The sequence below is a fragment of the Larus michahellis genome, chromosome 2, assembly GCF_964199755.1.
Source record: "Larus michahellis chromosome 2, bLarMic1.1, whole genome shotgun sequence".
In the NCBI taxonomy this organism is placed as follows: Eukaryota; Metazoa; Chordata; class Aves; order Charadriiformes; family Laridae; genus Larus; species Larus michahellis.
This window is the reverse complement of record NC_133897.1, coordinates 64,197,597-64,212,678: the sequence shown is the minus strand read 5'-3', so window position 1 is coordinate 64,212,678 and position 15,082 is coordinate 64,197,597.

Here is a 15,082-nt window from a genome sequence, read left to right as displayed (position 1 = left end):
GGTGGTACTGGGTGGTTCTGAAGCTGAAGGCACCAGGAAAGCCTGGAGACCCAAGCTCCGTAGGGTCATGCAAGCGGTTCCCAAAGAGCTTTAGAAGACGCCACATTTTTCCCTCCTGGCTCTTTGGGTGTGGGAGCAATCTCCAGACATATGGAAATTTTGGAGGCTGGCGCGGCACCAATTGGGAAAGGATTCTTTTGAGGCTGAAGGCAGCAGGAAAGCCTGGAGCTACAATGTCTGAGGAGTCATGCAAGCGGTTCCCAAAGAGCTTTAGAAGAAGCCACAGCTTTCCCTGCTGGATCTTAGGCCGTGGGAGCAATGTCCAGACATATGGAGATTTTGGAGGCTGGCGCAGCGCCAAGTGGGAAAGGGTGGTTTTGAGGCTGAAGGCAGCAGGAAAGCCTGCAGCCCCCAGGTCTGTGGGGCCATGCAAGCGGTTCCGAAAGATCTTTAGAACAACACACAGTTTTTCCTGCTGGCTCTTCTGGCGTGGGACCAATGCCCAGACATATGGAAAATTTAGAGGCTGGCGCGGCGCCAAGTGGGAAAGGGTGCTTTTGAGGCTGAAGGCAAGAGGGAAGCCTGCAGCCCCCAGGTCTGTGGGGCCATGCAAGCGGTTCCCAAAGACCTTTAGAAGAAGACACAGTTTTCCCTGCTGGCCCTTTGGGCCTGGTAGCAATCACCAGACATATGGAAATTATGGAGGCTGGTGCGGCGCCAAGTGGAAAGGGTGGTTTTGAGGATGAAGGCAGCAGGAAAGCCTGCAGCACAAAGCTTTGTGGGGCCATGCAAGCGGTTCGCAAAGGGTTTTAAAACAACACACAGTTTCGCGTTCTTGCTCATTGGGCATGGGAGCAGTGTCCAGAAATATGGAAATTTTGGAGACTGGCGAGGCGCAAAGTGGGAAAGGGTGATTTTGAGGTTGAAGGCACCAGGAACCCAGCAGCCCAAACGTCTGTGGGCGATGCAAGCGGTTCCTAAGAGATTAAGAATAACACACAGTTTCACCTCCTTGCTCATTGGACATGGGAACAATGTCAAGACATATGGAAATTATGGAGGCTTGCGCAGCGCCAAGTGGGAAAGGGTGGTTTTGAGGATGAAGGCAGGAGGAAAGCCTGCAGCCCCATAGTCTGTGGGGCCATTAAAGCGGTTCCCAAAGAGCTTTAGAAAAAGCCACAGTTCTCCCTGCTGGCTCTTTGGGCATGGGAGCGATGTCCAGACATATGGGAATTTTGGAGGCTGGCGTGGCGCCAAGTGGAAAAGGGTAGTTTAAAGGCTAAAGGCAACAAGAAAGCCCGCAGCGCAAATGTCTGTGGGGCCATTCAAGCGGTTCCTAAAGAGGTTTAGAAGTAGCCCCAGTTTTCCCTGCTGGCTCTTTGGGCGTAGGAGCAATCTATAGACATATGGCAATTTTGGAGGCTGGCGCAGCGCCAAGTGGGAAAGGCTGAAGGCAGCAGGAAAGCCTGGAGCTCCAAGGTCTGTGGGGCCATGCAAGCGGTTCCCAAAATGCCTTTAGAACAATACATAGTTTCACCTTCTTGCTGATTGGGCGTTGGAGCAATCTCCAGACATATGGAAGTTTTGGAGGCTGGCATGGTGCTAAGTGGTAAAGGGTGGTTTCAGGGTGAAGGCAACAAGAAATTCGGCAGCCCCAAGATCTGTGGGGCCATGCAAGCGGTTCCCAAAGACCTTTAGAAGAAGCCACAGTTGTCCCTCCTGGCTCTTTGTGCGTGGGAGCCATCTCCAGACATATGGAAATATTGGAGGCTGGCGCGGCGCCAAGTGGTAACATGGTTTTTTGAGGCTGAAGGCAGCAGGAAAGCCTGGAACCACAAGGTCTGTGGGGCCATGCAAGCGTTTCCCAAAGAGCTTTAGAAGAAGCCACATTTTTCCCTCCTCGGTGTTTGGGCCTGGGAGCAATCACAGACATATTGCAATTTTGGAGGCTAGCACGGTGCCAAGTGGGAAAGGGTGGTTTTGAAGCTGAAGGCAGCAAGAAAGCCTGGAACCACAAGGTCTGTGGGGCCATGCAAGCCATTCCCAAAGAGCATTAGAACTAGGCATAGTTTTCCCTGCTGGCTCTTTGGGCGTGGGAGCAATCTCCAGACATGTGGGAATTTTAGAGCCTGGCGCGGCGCCAAGTGTGAAAGGGGGGTTTTGATGCGGAAGGCAGCAGGAAAGCCTGGAGCTCCAAGGTCTGTGGGTCCATGCAAGCGGTTACAAAACAGCTTTAGAACAACACATAGTTTCACTTCCTTGCTCATTGGGCGTGGGAGCAATGTCCAGACTTATGGAAATTTTGGAGGCTGGCGCGTCGCTAAGTGGGAAAGGGTTATGTTGAGGCTGAGGGCAACAAGAAATCCCAAAGCCCCGAGTTGTGTGGAGCCATACAGGCAGTTCCCAGAGAGCTTCAGAAGAATCCACAGTTTTCCCTGCTGTCTCTTTGGGCGTGGGAGCAATCTCCAGACATATGGAAATTTTGGACGCTGGCTTAGCGCCAAGTGGGAAAGGGTAGTTTTGAGGCTGAAGGCAGCAGGAAAGCCTGGAGCCCCCAGGCCTGTGGGGTCATGCAAGCGGTTCTCAGAGAGCTTTAGAAGTAGCCCCAGTTCTCCCTGCTGGCTCTTTGGGCGTGGGACCAATCTCCAGACATAAGGGAATTTTGGAGCCTGGTGCAGCGCCAAGTGGGAAAGGGTGGTTTTGAGGCTGAAGGCAGCAGGAAAGCCTGCAGCCCCCAGGTCTGTGGGGCTACACAAGCGGTTCCCAAAGAGCTTTAGAACAAGGCATAGTTTTCCCTGCTGGCTCTTTGGGCGTGGGACCCATCTCCAGACATAAAGGAATCTTGGAGCGTTGTGCGGCGCCAAGTGGGAAAGGGTGGTTTTGAGGCTGAAGGCAACAGGAGAGCCCGCAGTACCAAGGTGTGTGGGGCTACACAGGCGGTTCCCAAAGAGCTTTAGAAGAAGGCATAGTTTTCCCGCCTTGCTCTGTGGGCGTGGGAGCAGTCCCCAGACATCTGAAAATTTTGGAGGCTGGCACAGCGCCAAGTGGGAAAGGGTGCTTTCAGGGTGAAGGCAACAATACAGACCTCAGCCCCAAGGTCTGTGGGGCCATGCAGGTGGTTCCCAAAGAATTTTAAAAGAGGACAAAATTTTCCCTGCTGGCTCTTTGGGCGTGGGACCAATCTCCAGAGATATGGCTGTTTTTGTTCCTGGCGCGGCGCCAAGTGGGAAAGGGTGGTTTTGAGGCTGAAGGCAGCAGGAAAGCCTGCAGCCCCCAGGTGTGTGGGGCTACGCAAGCGGTTCCCAAAGAGCTTTAGAACAAGGCATAGTTTTCCCTGCTGGCTCTTTGGGCGTGGGACCAATCTCCAGACTTATGGCCATTTTTGTGCCTGGCGCGGCGCCAAGTTGGAAAGGCTGGTTTGTTGGAGTGGCAGACGGACCCGGAGTAACGATGGAATCTCAATATGTGTATGATCGTTCTCTCCCTTTATTCAAGTTCTCACAAAATATACATAGACAGGCAATAAGAGCACGCACTAGCGGCAGCTATATGATTGGCTTACAGTCTCTGTTCACACGCTGTCCATACAGTTCATTCACAGATCAGGTTGGTTACAGGAATTCACATAGTAAATTGCTTAGTCATTAACACAACATATTTTCTACCTTCTCAGTTCCCGTTTTTCCCATGTACTAATTCCATCTTCTACCACTTGTTTTGATCTTAATCTAATCTCTCCTAGTAGGGAGGCTGGCTCACCTGACCATTTTCTCTCAGACACATTCCTACAATACCCCCTTTTTCTTCTTGAGCCAGCCAGACCTTATGCATGGCATTTTCAATCATGTCAGTCACTTTGCGGAGAACACATGAGGCTACCATAATCAATAATAATATAACCAACAGTAGCATGAGCCCTTGCTTTATTAAGTCTGGTAACCATCCCGTTATACCCCATGAGTTTGACCAATCATCAAAACCATTTTTTGACCGCTTTTAATTTGGACATGTTATCCTTCTTGTGACGCTCTTAGTAGGTTACCTACTAAACACAATTAAAACTGAATCAAAAAGAACCCTGCTAAGGCAATAAATACCCAGATCCCTAATTTTAGCCCAGAAAGCCAATTTCTTTGGATTTACCCACGAGAAATCCTTTTGTAATATTTCAAATACATTGCGGTTGCTGACAGCACAAGCAACCCTGGAAAAACAATCGTGGTAACATGTCTATCATCATAGTTACTGGTTTCGTAAAGGTATGTGGCAAAAATACCCACTCTAACGCAGTCAGGCTCTTTGCGAGTGCATCATCCCACTGTCCTATCAGGGCATAAAGTTGAAATTCTTGTAGGAAGGTGTTCAATGCGTCTTGCAGCAGTAGTCGACTATATCTTATCTTTCAACATGCTGTAATGCCTTCTGAGCTGTTGGGGTTAATGAACATAAAACATGGGGGGGCGGGGGCAGACACAGTGCTTCAGGGCATCCCCAGTACCTTCAAAGTGTGCTCATGTCTCTCTCCCCCTCTCTGACCCGAGACAGCCTCCTTATATCCTGCACTGGATCGAGTAGAAAAGTACAGGCCAGAGTCGCTGCACACGTGGCCAATGTATGCAGCGAGTCTCACCAAACTCATGATCCAGCTTTGCTAACAGCAGCTGTCTGATACGTGACTCCATTGTTGTAATCCCTTCCTGTTATCTTCTTCTGTGAAGGTCAGGTTCTCATGGATACACACATGGGTTTTTAGAGCAACATAGTCTACAACTCGTACAAGGGTACGATGCAAAGCGGCATTTACAACTGATTGTAAATTAGACAATTATTAGACACGTCAAACAGCATACTAAACATAACAGACAAATTCCTTCCACACAGGCGATGAGTATGATTTGCTTCAACCAACCCCACCCCCAAGTCCATCCAGCAAAAAGATTTTCAAAAGTGGTCTCCACAAGTTGCTGGTTCGGTCGGTGCAGTTCCTGCAACTGGGCATGGATGGATTTGGAGTGGTCACTTAGATTCATACTATACAGTCCTTTAAAATCTTGACAACCATGCCTGTGAGCTGAAAGCAAAAAATCAGTAGCAGTTCTGTTTTGCAACATTGCATATTGAATACTATCTACATCTAGCAATAACTCAGAAATAGCGGTACTAGTAGCATTGTTAAACTTATCCTTGGCAGCAAGAGAGTCCTTGTTATCACGAATCCTTGGCAGCAAAAGAGTCCTTGTTAGCTAGAGCGCATGCAGACTCCCTGTTCTTGCTGGTACTGTGCTTTGATCTTCTTCCACAACAGGCCAAGATTCTCAAGCAGCTAGATAAGGTGTCTGTGAGTCCATTACAGGCTTATGTCATCCAAATGTTTTTCTTGCCAGCACCCGAGACTGAATAACAATTGGTGTGATATATGTGTTTTCCAGCACCCAGGTGCGAGTCCCTTGAGTGTATTTGCAGTCCTCCTCGGTGATCTTCCGTTGCTTTCCCATATTCCACCCCCTTGCTCAAGAGACCGCTTCTGCTGGGTTCATTTTAGTCTCGCAGGGTATAACAGAGAGCAATCTACTAAGGCATGCAATAACATATACACATATAGGAAAAAACCAAAAACATATCTCTATGGTACTGCTTTGAATCAGGTGTCCTATTTCTCTTTTTCTGATGCTTTCTCGTAATGCTTATGGCATACTTTTGTGCGAACGTGGCACATTTCCCATCTAATTGTTCCTGGTTGGTTTCTTTTTTTTTCTTTTTTTTATTTTTCTTTTTTCTTTTCTTTTTTTTCCATCACTTATGACTGACATAAAAGTCTGCCTTTGCAACAAGAGCTCAGTTTCTCATTTTTCCTTAAGTTTCTCATTTTCCTACAGAGCATCCTATAGATTTTGGCTCAACTCCTTTTCCCAATCAACCATGACCTTATAGACAAACAACAAACAACCAGCGATACGCCCTGCACGGGTGAGCCGTTCCCGAGAGTGTAAACGTGTAGGCTGGTGAAAACTCCCCCAATATTTCAGGACTTCCATCGGTTCTACAGCCCATCCTGGTGTATCTACCTGGGGCGCGCTCGCCTTACGCGCTCGCCTTACGTCTAAACATTGTGTATATACAGACTTCTTCACTTGACGGAGTGTCAGCCCTAGTTGCATATGAGAACAGCACCACACCGGGCAGAACACCTGCTCAAGTGGAGTCACCTAACGACACTGCACACAAGAAAAGCAAACAGTAGCACACACGCTGATCAGCAGGTATAAGCTGGCGCCCACACACACTTACACAGCAGACTATAAAACCAGCACTTCTATCTCAGGGAGACGACTGGGGAGGGGAGGGGGCGAGGCGGGCAATGGCAGGAGCCAACAGCTCCGGCTCTGTCCTTCTCTGCTGACATTCTGCCTCCTCCCTCGGCCTCAGGTGGAGCAGAGGGGATCAGCAGGGGATCGTCCCAGACCATCGGACCTGGCCTGTTCGATCCCCCTCCCGTGGGTTGTAATGCTGCAAAAGCCCCGGCCGCCGTGGCTCGCTCCGCCTTCATATCTTGTAAGGTCGATAACACCAACCGCTATGTCGTCGCTAACGGTGATGCCTCTTTGTCTCCTTTACTTATCACTTCCCACAGTTTTTTCCCAACAGCCTCCCATATTTCTGGTTTAAAAGCTGTCTGGGGCTCTGGTGCGAATCTGTTCTCTCTGCACCATATTAACAACCTTCGGAGCATACGCTCATCGTATGTCACCCCTCTCTTAGAGAGGATATGCAGGAGAAGTCTTAATATAGCCCCTTCTTCTTTTGTTACTTGTTGCCCCATCTCCTGCCCCGGCTGCTCACCTCTCTCTGGGTGTCCGTGGCCACGTCGTCTGTTTCCTCTATTCCGGATTGCTGCCCAGTCCGCCCGGTCTCAGTCCAGCTGAGCCGTCCTCCAGCCGGTGGGTCTCCTTCTGGGTCTTCCGCCCCCCGCATTCCGTTGCTCAAGCCAAGCGCCAATCGGTATCACGTCAGGGTCACCATCTGAGGAGAAATAAGTGGACTCCAGACGATCCAATGTGAATCAACAGAAGGCGTTTATTAAGCATAGATCACCATCTTTTATACCCTGTGTTGTAGCTGTACACGCGACTCGCTTATTTCTGATTAGCTAGTTACACTGTCCATGTGCTCTGCATGCAGTTCGTTCACGCATCAGATTGGTTAGTAGAATTCGCATAGTAAATTGCTTAGTCCTTAGCACAACATGTTTTCTACCTTCTCTGTTCCCATTTTTCCCATGTACTAATTCCATCTTCTACCACCTGTTTTGCTCTTAATCTAATCTCTCACAGTAGGGAGGCTGGCTCACATGACCATTTTCTCACAGACACATTCCTACACTTGCCCAGCAGGTGGTTGCCAGAGCAGTGGTGGTCCCTGAGCTCTAGGAGATGTCTGGAATGGATGTCTGAAAGCCTGGTGCCTTGAGTGGGCTTTCTTGACTTGAAAGGCAGTTGGTACCTGAACGTCTGTGCAAACCTTTGGAGGTTGGCAGGGAAGTGTTGCAAAAGCATTTGAGAGCCGCCGTGGTCAAGGTTTTCTCTAAGCGTGATCCATGGAAGCATTTCCTAGAGAAGTCTTTAGAGCATCTGCAGTCTCTGGGGCCTTTGTCTGTGATGCGCTTGATTTGTGCAGGTGATTTTCCCAGTTGCTGCTGGGGCAAGGAGTTGGGTGGAAAGTGCAGTGAAAAGCTTTCAGTCTCGCTGAGAGAAATGGAAATAACTGATGTGCTTTCTTCCACTGCAGGGCAGGAAGAGAGGGCCCAGGGCCAGGAAGGGGGTGTTGCCTATTTGTTGGTTCTAGGTGGCTGCTGTTTCAGCACTTGCTGTAGCGTGTCTGTTGGAGGATGGCAGATTGGATGGATCCTTGGTTTCATTCCTCTCAGAGTAACTCTTTTCAACTCCCCCTGTGCTTTTCGTTTCAAAGGATTGCCAGGTGGGACATGCATGGATTGTTCTCCATGGCAGTGAAGTGCAGCCCCCAGAACTGCCTCCCAACCTCCGTTGGTCCTGCCTGGCAGTGGAAGCCCATCAAACGGCGTGCAGCTAAGAGTGATGTGGAGCGCCCTGCTTCCAGCGGGGAGAGCAAGGCTGCTGCTGAAGGGCCAAGCTGTCAGGCTGATGGCAGAGCCAAGGAGCAGAAAGGAAGGATTCCCAAAATGCCAGAGTGCCCCCTTCAGCGTGGATGGCTAGAGCTTTGCAATGGGTGAGCCTGATTTCCTTCCTCTTCTTCCCTTCCTTCTCTCCCTCCTCCTTCCTTCTTTCCTCTCTTTCCTTTCCTCCTCTTGGCAGGAAGGAGAGGAAACAGACAGCTGTTGACAGCTGCCTTCTCTCAAGAGATGCCTTTCAACTGTGGAGATGCCCTGCAGCTCTTGTTGGGGTTTGTGTTGCATTCTGCCTCCTGTATTTTCTTCCGCCCCAGAAACTTGCCTTTGCTAGGCAGCCACTCTCAATCCTTTTGCTGGGTTTCGGTACGAGTTGCCTGCGCACTTTGGTTTTGGAGCCTTCCGTCAGGCAATCGTGGGCATGAGGATGTCAGGTTTCCAAGTTGCCAGCTGCGCTTGCTTGTGACGAGCCCAGAACATAACCCCTGGGAGCCTTGGCTTTGTTTCCAAGCTTTCTTGTTGCCTTAGCACTTGTTTTGCACTTTCCTGTCAGCTTTTGCCATTTCTGCATTTGCATGAAAGCGTCTGTAAGGGTTCTTGTTGCCTCTCCAAGAGAAAAAGTCAAATTGGCGGGGCAGGGAAGGATGTGAGGAGGGACGAGGAGTTTTGGGACTGGTTGTTGTAGCTGTTTGAAGAGTGCAGTTTGTTGTTTGTGTGCAGTGTCTTAGGGCAAAGTGAGGCTTGCCAAAGGGGCAGGTGTCTGTGTGTTGTTCCAAGAGCCTTGCTGTGCCCAAGTGAAACTGGGAGGATTCCCTGTGCAGGCTGCTCTGCCCCAACTGCCTGTCTCCCTGGGCTCCATTCCGTCCACCCTTCTAGATGTTAGAAAGCAAGCCAGCTTCCATCCCATTTTACTTTTTCCTTGAAATCCAAGAGAAAAAAGATGGCTAATGTCTGTGTAACCATGTGTTACAGATATGTATGTGTAACAATCCATGGATACAAATTGCCCTTGAGTACCTTTCAGGTGAGAGCGAGTCTACTTCCTTGCCCTTGTGAAATGAGGACAGTTTTTTCTGCTTTGTCCGAGTGTCCTTGGGTCACAGTTTCACCAACTAAGGATGGCGACAAGCTTGTGATTGGTGTGGGAGGAAGTTCTTGTTTCTTGATTGGCCTGCTCTGTGGAAAACTTGTTTTGCAGTCCTTCACATGGTGGAAACATTAAACTTGCTGGAAAAACCTGGGAGGTGGACATGTATGTTTGGTTGAAATCTCTTCCTGGAGGCACGTGTTCATGTGCATGTAGCGTTTTTAAGGTGAAAGTGCCAGGGAAATGCTGCTTTTCAAAGGTCTTTGTGTGATGGGAAGTGGCAGTCCCTGTGCAGGTTAAGCTGCCCCGTGCTCCCTTTGGAACTCCCTGTCCTAATCTCTCTCCCTCTCAGCACCATTATCTGTCTGGTTTTCCAGGCTGTGAAGTGAAACTCTCAAGTTCTGGGAGCTTTTTGCGCTCTTTCTTGATTGCAGAGTGGTGTTTTAGCTTGAGAGCTGTGTGGTCTCTGTCTGCTCTGCCTGAAAATGCACGTGAAAGGAGTCTGCCTGGTTTGTACGCCTATGGGTGAGGTGGCCAGCTGGCCCTTTCGGTGGGGTGGCTGGTGGTGGATGGCCAGAGTGATGGTCATCAGGAATTCCTGCTGTTGGTACTTGCCCTGTATCTGCTTGGGTCCAGGGGTGGAGATGGTGATTTCTGTGGCATCTCTGGAGTCTGGCTCTTGCCGCGAGACCTTTGATGTTGCAGGGGTGGGCTGCTGTAAGCTAAGTTCAGTATGTTCAGTTTGAAACCGTTCCCTCTCATCCCATGGCTTCCCTCCCTGATCCAGAGCCCCTCCCCAGCTCTCCTGGAGCCCCTTTAGGGACTGGAAGGGGCTCTAAGGCCCCAGAGCCTTCTCTTCTCCAGGATGAACACCCCCAACTCTCGGCAGCATCACAAATGTGCGAAGCCTGATGATGTGTGTCCCCCCCGGCCCTGCCGAGGGCAGCAGGGCATTACTCACACTGCACACGCGCTTGCCCATCAGCACGGGAAAGAGCAAGCTCGTCACCTCCAAAAGGCCATTTCTTAAGGAGAAGCGAGGCCCAGCTCCCACCCAACTGCTCATGCAGAGCACAGTGTGAACAGGCTGTTCCTCCCCAGGGGCTGGTCTCAGAGAACCTCCTGGGGGCACAAGGACGCGAGCCCCAGCTGAAGGGCCAGAGCCCAGGAGGTGACCCTGTAGACAGAGGGGACGGGGGCTGGTACGCATACAATTTCCCCACCGCCTCATACACAGAGGCTTTCAGCCGCCACAAGCGCTGCCAAGCCACCAGCAGCAGGGATCCCCTGACGGGGTTTACTCCACACCAGTCCTTTGCGGGTTGCGTAGAGGACGGAGAAGGCACCAGGTAAGGTGTTCACAGCAGCATCACCCTGCTCCTTCCATCACACCCTCGAGCCCCCTCTGCTTAACGGGGATGTCCCAGGAGGACCTGGGTAGTGTCCTTACACCACCCGCCCCCCTGCAGGGCTTCTTTTCTTGTTGGTTGGGGGGGTTTTCCATCAAAAAAACCTAATTCTGCTTTTGTAGTCAGCAGAGCACAGGGTCAGCCTCAAAACTGCAGTGCCCAGACGGCGAGAACCGAAGGGAAGGGGAAAGGACGCTTCAAGCATTCAGCCACCAGGTCCGAGCGGTAATAAACAGCTAAAATCTTCCACGTCCTCAGGGATACCGGGAAGATGAAGCATCTCCTGGAGGGACAAACCACGACACATTGCCTTTGCAATACTTCTTCCTTTGGAGAACCTCCTCCGATTTTGGGACGGATTAAGCTCATCAGTTTGAAAGCAGAGAGCGATGCGGCTGCTGACCCGCACCACAGCCAAACCACCGCATCAGTCGGCCCAGGAGAGCAGACCTTCAGGCGAGAAGCAGCACCGGGAAGGCTGATCCCACCCACGGCAACAGAGGGCACGGCCCCAAAAGCACCAGCTTTCCCCCAAAGGTGAGGAGAGGAGAGACTGCATCACCGGGAAGGAATCACCTCACATGATGGTAACTGCCATTACAGAAACAACACCACACGGTTATTTATACAAGCATTCCAACACGGGGCTTCCAAACCAGCTATTGGGCAATTTTTCCTCTGCGATGGTCAAGGAAAGACCTGAAATGCCACTCCAGCTCTGGAGCGTAAGCTGCGGGGGGGGGGGGGAAGGAATGAAAGGAAAGGGGAAACCCCATGTTTAAACTAATCTAGCTGGGTCTGAGCGTAACAGAGCAAGGATCGACACAAGCTCTTCATTGGGCAGACGCCCGGAGGCAGCGCCTGCGGCAGAGCAGCAATAATCTCCTACTTCGCTATTACTGGGATTCTCGCTGCTGAACAACGTCCTGGTTGTCCCTTCAGGATTTTGGGACAATCCCTTGGAGGTTTTGGTGCTCTGATACCCAGCCTGGCCAGAGTCTTCTTCCTCCAGCGACTCTAAGTGAGCTAAAACCCACAGTGATACGTCAACCTCTTTTTCAATGACAAAAAAAAATAAATCACTCTCATTACCAGATCAAGTTTCATTCCAGGAAGGCTCTTCAAATAATTTAAATATTTATTTTAATAAAAAGAAATAAATACTTATCTTTTCACATTATAAAAATCCCTGGAGACAGCAAAAAACAAACCAACCCCAACCACAGGGGGTTCTCTTGCAAATCAAAAGACGGTAAATGCTTTCTGTTGATGGTCATCACAAATCCGGTTGTAGGAATCAAGTAGGTGGTGGATTATTCCAGAAACAGAAGAAAACTCTCTTGGAGGAAACAGTAGTTCAGCACCTTGTTGTTGGGAAGATAAATTCAGCTCACACAACTGTGACCACCACCAGATGAGTCCTATTTGTCCACAAGGTGGCCACGTGCGCTGCAAGGTGTGAGCAGCCCTCTCTGTGATGGCAGTTCTCAGCATTTGTTCTTAACCTTCCCTTGGCCAGGTGACACCAACCTTTCTGGCTTGCACTTAAGGTGTATATTAGCTAATTTCAAAGAGAGTTACTGTCTCCAAAATAGGGGCAGGCGGGGGGTGGGGGGAAAGAACAATCTTAACCACTACTTCTTAACCTACAGAGAAAAATTTTTTTCTTAACCTACAGAGAAAAATTTCTAATACCAATAAGGTATTAGTAAAGTAACTAGAAGAAGAGCTGGTCACCCAAAGGTGATCCCAAGGCTACTCCTGTCGTGCATGTCTCACAGCAGCTCTTGATGGAGTATTTCCCACACCATCTTCTTGCGGAAGTAAGGCATGTGGGTCTGAAAAGAAAAGAAAACTCCATTAAATACACCTCATGGCAGAAAGAGACACAAAATACCAATAAACACCCAGTTAATTCTTTACTGTGAAGTTCCTTTTAAGAACTGTCAACACTTGCCCTTCGGGTACAGCCTGGCTTTCACCCACACAGCTCCTAAGAGGGCGGCATGACACCAAAACCAGATCTCCTTGACTACACAACAGCTTACAAGCACTTTCACAGAAGAGCACTGCCTTGGAAAAGAACCAGGGTCTTCATTGGTCAAAAGCTGAGACCCATTTCTCCCAAAGATCCGAAGGCCAGATCCCACAAACCCACTGGCTGCGGTATCTCACCCAAGAGGAATCTCACTGGGAGCAGATACCTCAGCCGCTGCGTAACTTCCCTGGCTCTTGTCTCTATGCGGAAGAGGCTGGAGCTGTTTAGAACCTTCACTCACCTGTGTAAAGGTCATCGGTTTGTCTCTGCAGATGTAATCTGCGTATTTGCAGGTAAACACGCCGCAGTCGCTTCCATTCGATTGCTGAGGGATTTCCTAACGAATGCAAAGAAGATGGAGAATTTGCCTCTATCTTCAAGGAAAAGCAACTTGGAAGTAGCACCCATTACCAAAAATACCCTAACCAGACACTCCTGAACTTGCACCATCCCCAATAACCGCTCCCCAACACAAGGAACACACCCCAGGAACTGCACATCATCCCTCCCCTGGGCTTCCTATGCTCGGATGTTACAATCCAAATTCCTCGCAGGCTGATAAGGGACAGCAGGCTTCCTCCCTGCAGGGTGTCTTGAGGTTTGTACAGTGTCTTTCTGAAGTGACGTTCCTTAAATCGAGTCTTTAGGTGCTGCTTTTCACTATTAACTTGTTGAGAAACATCAGCTCAACCCCTTGCTTTGTCACGTGCCAGGATTTGGGCTGCAAGCCAGAAGCCTACATTCTCTGACAACTGCTAAAGAGACTTTAAATTGGACTTGTGAAATGGGGGCAAAGCCAAATTCACCTTAACGTGGCAGAGGAATTAAAAAAAAACCAAGAAAGTATTCAGCCAGCAAGGAGAGGCACTGCTCAAAGATTTCATCCCAGCCTGGTTTCCTGGTCCTCTTGCAGCCCGATGTGGTGCCATAAGAAGGTGCTTATGGCTGTTCTCTAAAGTCCTGGCCTTATGAGAAAGCGTTAAGAGCTCTGTGACAAGGAGTTCTAGTTCACATTTCAAGTGCAAGTAGTGTTCGCTTACATGGGGCTCCATGCTGTGAATAGTCCACTCTGAAGCATTCAGCTTCACGTGTCTTTTTTCGCAGCTTTCTTCTTGCAGGTATTTGCTGTTTAAAACAAAAGAAAAATCACTCTTCATCGCTGTAATTTAGGCCAAGAAAAAAAAGGCTGCTGAAAGATCCCAGGAAGACGAATGGCAGGAGAGTAAAGTGTCAGAGGATCCTCACAGCAGCTGATTTAAGGCATTGGGAGGAAAAATCCAAATCAAATTTACAAACACTGTGAGAGGCTGTGAGCTTATGACCAGCAATGAGACCAACAATTCCAACAGAGGCTTCCACAACAGCCTAAGTTCAGTGCTTAGTAGAGGTCAAAAAACCCCAAATGACATGTTATCAGAGGAAGAACAGAAAAACCAAGCAAGGAACCCTCATGTCGTCATTCCACCCTGTGCCTGAATCCCACAGACTGCGTGCACCTCCGGACGAATAAATACAAAAGCTTTTGGGCCAGTAGCTCTGTCCGAGGAAGTTTCCAGGCCACCACTTGCTGGAAAAAAGGACCGGATGCAGACCTGTTCTTATACCCTTTCCCAGGCAGCTGCTGTTAACCGGTCAGGAGAGCACCGCACTAAACCAACGCTTGGTTTCTCTCTGTGGGGCCGCTCTCCTTTTTCTTGGGCTACAAAGCTGTTGCATTAAGGGTTGTTACTCCGTCCACATCGGTGGCATAGACTTCTAAGTATGCCTGCTGGCACAACATGAAAACCTATTCCCGTTCCATTGGAGAGGTGTGCGTGCCAGCCGACACAGCTGGAAAAGCTTGCTACACGGTACCTGTCTTGAGCGAGAATGTCAGAATGACAAAGAACACCCAGTGGCATCTTGAAACACTTCTTCCCTGAAACGCTTCCCTTTCGTCAACAGCCCGGTTTTATCAATCACTAACAAAGTTGGTGCCCATGTGCCACGGGGCTACCATGTCTTTGTCTGGGATATAGGGGGAAGGTGGCAGAAGCCAGGCACCCAAGACACTGGGTGGAGGGGATGATGTGAGACTAGGTAAGGAGTCACTGTCAGACAACTCGCAGCAAGCGAATCCAGGATTTCTGCTTTGTTATCTACAAGAAATGGGAAAACTTGCAGTCGCGTCACAGGGGCAAAATCCAAAAACCTTCTCCTAATTCACAACACAAAAGCAGTGACTGAGCAGTTACTTACAGCAGAGTCTCACAAATCTGGTCCTCTTCTTGTCCCAGGGAGTCAAAGTATTTGACCGTCTTCTTTCTGGTGTCGATGACCTGTTATCAAAAGGTGACTGTTAGACAAAGTGCACCCCTGTGCTGCACAAACCTTAATGACTTTTCTCGCTAGCTTTTTCTCCCCAC